This window comes from Prionailurus bengalensis, chromosome C1, assembly GCF_016509475.1.
Source record: "Prionailurus bengalensis isolate Pbe53 chromosome C1, Fcat_Pben_1.1_paternal_pri, whole genome shotgun sequence".
NCBI classification, from domain to species: Eukaryota; Metazoa; Chordata; class Mammalia; order Carnivora; family Felidae; genus Prionailurus; species Prionailurus bengalensis.
The window spans coordinates 70,715,118-70,722,463 of record NC_057345.1 but is presented as its reverse complement, the minus strand read 5'-3'; the positions used below and the strand labels follow the sequence as shown (position 1 = coordinate 70,722,463).

Below are 7,346 nucleotides of genomic sequence, written 5' to 3'. Positions count from 1 at the left end.
ATGTGCTATTTGCTTATTTCAGGGAAAAGAGTCAATCTAGGTGCAAGAGGAGGGCAAAGAGAGTCCAGAACATTGGAGCAATAAAAGTGAGGTCAGACAAAACCGTGGAGTCTCAAAGCTTTCCTACAGGCAGGGTTTCCGTATGGATTTTTACACCAAACAAAAGACAAACGACCCATTTGGTCCCGGGGATCACAGGGAGGGCAGCTCTGGTGGCTGAGCTGGGCTGTGGAGGGGTGTTCTCATAGTGTCTGCGGCTGCGGGTTGGAGCTGCCCCCCAGCCCCCCAGTCTCCGGGCGTGCAAGGCTAGTGATTGGAGGACTCAGTCTCTGTTGGCCATCTCTCTGAAGCCGATTCCTGGCTCAGAGAAATTCCCTGCTGGAGAGATAGGGAGTCTTCTGCAGGTCTCTCCTGCAAGCTGCCTCGCCCGCTTTGTATTGTCTCCTGGCGTTTGCGTGCGCCCTGCTTGCATCTAATGTATATTTATTCTCAAGGACTGGGAGCCTCAGCGGGCAACTGAAATTTAAGTGAGTGAATGGCACAGCGGTACTGGGGAAGATTCATTATCTGTACATTTCTAGGTTATTTGACGTGGGAGATTTTAAGCAGTTTATGTGGCGAGGAGAAGGCAAAATGACAATGCGCAAACCTCCTATGATATGCAAAAAACATGCAGCCGACACAGAATTGCCGTTTATTAGATAATAAATGTGATGCCAGATTTTTCTAAAGAGCACCAGGGAAAATAAATACTCAAGGTATGGGCCAAAGTCCAAGGGCCAGCGCTGAGTCCTGCCCGTGGCTCTGGCCACCTCCTAGGGGCTCCACTCCTCTAGATGAGATTTGGTTCTCTTCACTGCAGCATTATGAAGCAGGGACACTAAGACGACTCCTTTGAACATGAAAAATAGAAAGAAACCCCTTTTTAATCTTTGTTTTTATGGCTGCAAACATGATTACATAGAGGAAAATCAATCCCTATGGAACACGATAGATAATACAAAGTAATTGATTGGCCTTTATCATTTTCCGTTACGATATTAAAATAACACCATAATATCAAGCGGCAGCCACTGATACATAAAGGAAAACAGGAGCTGATTATGTCTAAGGGTAATCAGGTCAGGGAAGTGTGAAGGTAAGATAAATAAGGTAAATACAAAAATGGAAAAAGGCTTAAAAAAAGCAAAAGGGAGTTGGTGGCAGAGAGTCTACATAATAGAAGGGAGATCTGATGTTGGGAATATCATTAAGCAATAAGCCACGAGAGACAGTCTATTGCAGCTGTGTGATTGCAGCATGTCTCGGTTGGTGTCCCAAGCCATAGGGGCCAAAGCTGAGTGACTTTAACTTCTCAGGAAGTGCAGTAATCCTTTCAGAATACAATGCCTGCAGCCTGACTGCTATCAGGCTATGAAATTTAGAAAATAAAATAGGGGAAGCATTCAGCAATTGGTATTTCCCAGGCACTGATGCCACCAGCATGGCATCACAAGCAGCCACTTAGAAAACCTGCATTTGCAGCCAACTTTCCAAACTGCCAGAGACCAGACCAGCTTTGTCAAAACCCCAAATGCCATGGTTTGTGTCCTAATGGCAAGTAACTGAGGCAGAGCCGTTGAGAAAAACTGCATCAAAAGAAGGCCTAGGTACATTATCCTGTGTTCTCGCCTATTTCCTCTTTCCGTGTACATTTATTCTCTCAACATGTATTCATATCGACAAATACACGCATAGAAGTTATTAATTATACCATTTTACACACCTATACATATATATATACACACATATATATTTTACATATGTATGTGTGTGTTAAATAACACAAACACATACATGCTTCGTGTCTGATCAATAAATAAATACATTTAGGAGCTAGTTCATTAAAAATATACCAGATACTTGTTTTGGTCCCTGTGTCACTACCTAAAATGCTTCTAATTTAGATTTCTTAGCACAACGTCATACGTGTGTTAAGCAACCATCACAAATAACCCTGTTGTGGCTGGAAGTCAGTTTTCATATTCACATTTAAAACAGTATAAAAATGTCATGCCCACCAGAGTGATCCAGCCTTTTGGCTAAGCAGCAATCAGGAATATAGCTTAAGGTGGTGAAATAAATCACCATATGGGCTGTGAGTATTAGATAGAGCACTGGTTAGCTGTGATACCCTCAAGAGATGTGGGAGGTGGTTGTTTACTCAGCAGAAGGACTCCAGATAGTATAGAATTTGTTCTTAACTTTTCTAAATCCTGGGGAGTTGAACTTACTTGTTCATTCATTCACTTATTCATCCCACTAATTGAAGGCCTATTACAGGTCTAGAACTGAACTTGGTGCTGAGGTGGCAGAGATGATCTCAAGGGGCATGCAGGCAATTAGGGAGCATTGCTATATTTGAACAAATATATGAAAAGGTCCTAGTAGATAAGACACAGTTGCTACGAAACACAGGGCAAACAGAAGTCAGGGAAAGGATTCACAGAGGTAGGTATGGATGGAAAGATCATTTATAGACAGAAAAGATGAGGAAGGGCATTTTAGGCAGCATGGCATTCATATAAATGGTCCAAAGACATAAAGAGGGGCAATGTGTTGGGGAAAATAGGAATGGCTGGAATGGTGTGCTGAGTGCATGGGATGGAGTGAGGGGAGACTGACAGTTTTCCCTCTACAAAATGAAAAAGCTGTAGATGTGGTTAAGCAGAGATAGAGTCTGATTGGATTCTTTTAGAGTGATGGCACTTTGCTATAGGGTAGAGAACAGTTGGAGTGGGGAAAAGAGGGACTATCACACCATGCAGTAAGACACCGACCTGGGTGAAGCCTAATGAACTAGCTGTGCTAAGTGCAAAACGATCCCATCAAAACAGTCATACCATGTACATCAGATGTTCTCGGCAGCAAATGACAGAAAGCTAAAGCAGCATCTCATCTATGAGAGGTTCTGTATGTGGCCTGTATGTGGCCCTGTACGTGCCCTGTCAGGGTTCCAGCTCCATTTCTCAGCTATTCTCTTAGCCATGCCTCTTCCATGTGCTGACTGTCCTTGGACTGGTGACAATATGGATGCAGCAGTTCTAGCAGACTTATCTGAATATACAATGTCCAGAGGACATTTTTTAGTGTCTCTTTATTAGGAATGAGAAGTCCTTTCCCCAGAATTTTCATCAGGCCTCCCTCATTTTCATTGGCCATATGAAGTCAAATGCCTATTCCTAATCCAATTACTGATAGATAAGGTTTTATAACAGACATCAGAGAGTCAACTACTATTCATGTTGTGCTTTCCTTTAAACATCTTTCCTTTTAATCTTGTATCTCTCCTACTGAAATAACTTCTAGGTGGTTCTGTAATTAGAATTGCATTATTCCATGCCATCCTGTGTACAAATACTGCTTCATTTCTTTATCAAAATCAGATTACATCTGGTTAATCACCATCCATGAGGATTGATGAGATGTCTTCTATCAATTACTATGCATGGTTTTCCTTCCTTCCTTCCTTCCTTCCTTCCTTCCTTCCTTCCTTCCTTCTTCTTCCTTCTGATGCATTGGAATCCTACTGCTTACACAGATCTGGAAGGTGCAAGAAGGTCCTGGCTCTCAAGCCAGGGTGCCTCCCTGTGGTGCGCCTAACTCAACCTGTGAAGTCTACTCAGATGTGGTTTAAGGTCCCCACATTCTCTTAAAACCTCTAAATCCCATCTTATTTTCAGGGCCTGGAGAACCAAGCCCTATCTGGTATGGAGGGTTAAGTTCTTCAGACAAATTCAGTGTAATGCTTTCAGTTGGTATGCATAGGTCTGTTAGTGATTGTCTGCTGAGATCCATCTCTACCTGACAAATTCCCCCCAAACCTTGAGGACCCAAAAACCTGGCACCCTAGCGGGGGAGACAGGAGGTGTGCTGGGGGAAATTAATTTCATTTCTTCCTGATGAGCCCAGAGCCAGCCAAATAAGACATAATTATTCAATTGTGCAATGTACAGCAGTAAGAATTCCTAAATGCCCTGATATAGAGCATCAGTGTATTGAAGGAGTAAACACAGCCATCTTGGGCCAGCTTGAGTCTAAATTGGTCTTTTAGAGGAAGTCAGATTTTGAGGGTTTTCTAATCCTGCATGTCCAGTATTTCCTTCTTCCATTACCTTTGCTCTTCAAGACCCACCCCCCCCCACAAAACCCCAAAATCAATTTCCTGAGTTTACCGATTTGAGGTGCTTATTAGCAGGGAATGATTTGATTGATTAAATCACATGAAATATGAACAACTGACAACCCTGATTAAAGTGATATTCTTACCAGGGGTATTTAAAATGTAAATCTCTCTGGGGCACCTGAGTGGCTCGGTTAAGCAGCCGACTTCGGCTCAGGTCACGATCTCGAAGTCCGTGAGTTCGAGCCCCACGTCGGGCTCTGTGCTGACAGCTCAGAGCCTGGAGCCTGTTTCAGTTTCTGAGTCTCCCTCTCTCTGACCCTCCCCCGTTCATGCTCTGTCTCTCTCTGTCTCAAAAAATAAATAAACGTTAAAAAAAATTATAAATAAATAAATAAATAAATAAATAAAATAAAATGTAAATCTCTAACCCAGATGAATTAACCTCTAATGGTGGTTTTCAGGCATTAGGGAGGAACCTAATTACTAGGAGAGTTGGGTGCGACCTCTTAAATTCACACTATATGGTAGAGCAGCACCTTTTTAAAAACCTCTATTTAAAATATCAGCTGAAGGGGCTTTCTTCCCCACAAAACAGTGACTCCCTTGAGGGCAAGACAATGCCTCAGCCCCTAGCACAATTCCTGTCACACAGCAGCTTCATGTTGTTTGATGGTTGCTTAAAGCATCTTTTTACAATTAATCTGTTACATGGGCTCTGGGGGAATCAAAAGGAAAATGAAGAGATCACTTTTTTTTCTTTTTCATTCATTAAATGATCCATATTTTCTTAATCTCTCACTGCATTTATATTCTGTAAATCTCTATGTTCCAGTTTGAACTGTCTTAACTTCCTCACAATTCCCTTAAAATGCAGAGTTCCCATCAAGGCTTAGTATTTTCTATCTGGATCTTTAAGTGACCAGTGAAGAAATTCCCATGGTTGAAGTATTTATGCGTTGGGTTTTGTGTACCAGAGGACTTAACTTGCCTCTTAGCTCCTTTAGATGCCCAAATGTGTTTCATAAAGATTTCTTCTAGGTAAGATTTCTCTGAATTTTTTATGTCATTTTTCTAAAGAGTTAAAAATCTATTTCGGCATGAGCTTGTGGTTTGGGTTTAAATTTTGAGGGGTTCGTTTCCTTTGAGCTGTAATAAGATTGTAAGTATATGTAGGTTCTAGGGATAATTCTCACTCATTCTTTAGCAGAGGTGACACTCTTGCAAGGTGAACCAGCATTAAGGCCTCATACACTCCCCTGGCCTACCTCCAAAATGCTTCATGCTTGTTATTTCATGTTATAATAGATCATTGTGTTGTCTCTTCACCATCTTTTTCTCTCACCAATTGTCCCTTCCAACCTGGTTAAGGTGTTGGTCACAAGCTGTTGCCTCCTCTGCCATGGTGGCAGGCATGTGACTCAACCTGGGCCAATCAGGTTACTCTCCTCTGCTCTTGTGATTGTCCCATAAGTGGGCACATGACCCAGACATAGCCAATCAGAGTCATCCTCAGGAATTTTGCTGAATTTGTTAGGGAAGAAGCCCTTCTCTTTGCAATAAACTGTAAAGATGACAGAAGCTTTGAGTTAATTTACTGGGGACTATTTTTGCCACCAGGTGCAAAGAACTTACCATGTTCAAAGAGAAATTAGAACCAAGAGATGGTTGGATGGATGAAGGGAGGGAGATAAAGAGAAGGATCACTGATGACAATGTTCGGGGGCCTGACTCCAGCCATATCCAAAAATTTGAACAATTATCTTTTTTTTCTGTTTAAGCTAATTTGAACTAGGTTTCCATAAATTATGTCAAGAAGACCCCAAATAAGCAAACAAATATGTTTCCTTTTTATCTACATTAGTACAAATGATATATCTTTACAAGATAAAGGTGCATATATACATTTTTAAATTTTTTTTTTTAAGAGAGCACACAAGCAGGGGAGGGGCAGAAAGAGAGGGAGAGAGAGAAAGAGCATTCTAAATGTGATAAGAATGGTCTGTTAGTTACTAGAGCTTAATTTCACTTATCCCTCCTAATTTCTCTGTATTATTATTTCCATTATATAGATGATCACATATAGAAAGCTCACAGTGAGCCAGGCTTTAAAACTAGTTCTAACTTCCCAGCTCACAGCTCTTTGTACAACACTACTTAGAAGAGTAACTTCAATCTGAAGATTTTTCAAGCAAAGAATAAATTAATTTATAGAATAAATTATATATATCCTTGACAAAAAAAAGATCAATGCATGAATCAATAAAGTTAAATTCAATTACACTCATCTCTCAATTATCAGCAATAGAGAGGTTATGAGGAAAGCAGATTACTTGCAAATTTTATGTGGCTAAAACTCATAAATAATATGTGCATAACTGAAAGCTGCCAACACACGGCACTCTCAGCTGTAAAAAGAGATTGGTTGTAAGTGAGGTGTGATGATTGCCATGTTAGGTCAACTTACTCCTCCAGAGTTTATGGCAAATAATTATTTACCAGATGGAATTTTCCCTAAAAAATTTCATTTACTTGACTTCCTCTTTACTTACCTTATTTCATCATAAGGTTGAGTCTATTTAAAAATAACTTCTGGGATATTATTTGGGAGAGAAACATACACTTACTTTATTCCAGAGGGAAAACAAAAGATTGTCTAAACATCAGCCTAATCCGTAGAATGGAGTAGAGGCACTATGTCTATTCTCCATGAGGAAGTCTGAGAGAGCAGAATAAATATTGTGTGGAAAATCCAGAAGGGACCTCTGTCATAGAGTCTAAATTATGAGGTGTTTTCAGGAAACATGCATTTTATCCCAGGTCAAGGCCAGCTGGGGTTGGAAAGGCAGTCTCCAATGATTTGACATTTTCCTGATACCTCCTGGAGGAAATATTCAGGTTCCTAGAGGGGAGTGTGTTTTGGGCTGACAGCTCATGTCTATTTTCAAAGCACCATTACCTATGGCAGGTGATGAAATACTCTGTAAGTTCTGACATGGTGAAGGTTGGAATAATTCAACAGGGTCTTGCCCTCATAGGTTGCGATTACTGCATTCCCTATGAGTCTTTACAGACCCCTACCTCATGTGTCTACATACACACACAGACACAGAGAACCATTCACACGCACACACATGGGCATGCACACACAGACACATGCGTGCCTTTTCACATATGCAGACAC

General features: G+C 41.0%; 1 long non-coding RNA gene across 1 annotated transcript; it reads right to left on the bottom strand.

The window, feature by feature from the left end:
• Positions 1–680: 680 nt before the first annotated feature.
• Positions 681–5,587, bottom strand: LOC122480695. The gene is made up of 2 exons (XR_006296629.1): positions 5,431–5,587; positions 681–892 (listed from the first exon to the last, which is right to left on the bottom strand). It is a non-coding gene; the product is annotated as an uncharacterized LOC122480695 (long non-coding RNA).
• Between the last annotated feature and the right edge of the window lie 1,759 nt (positions 5,588–7,346).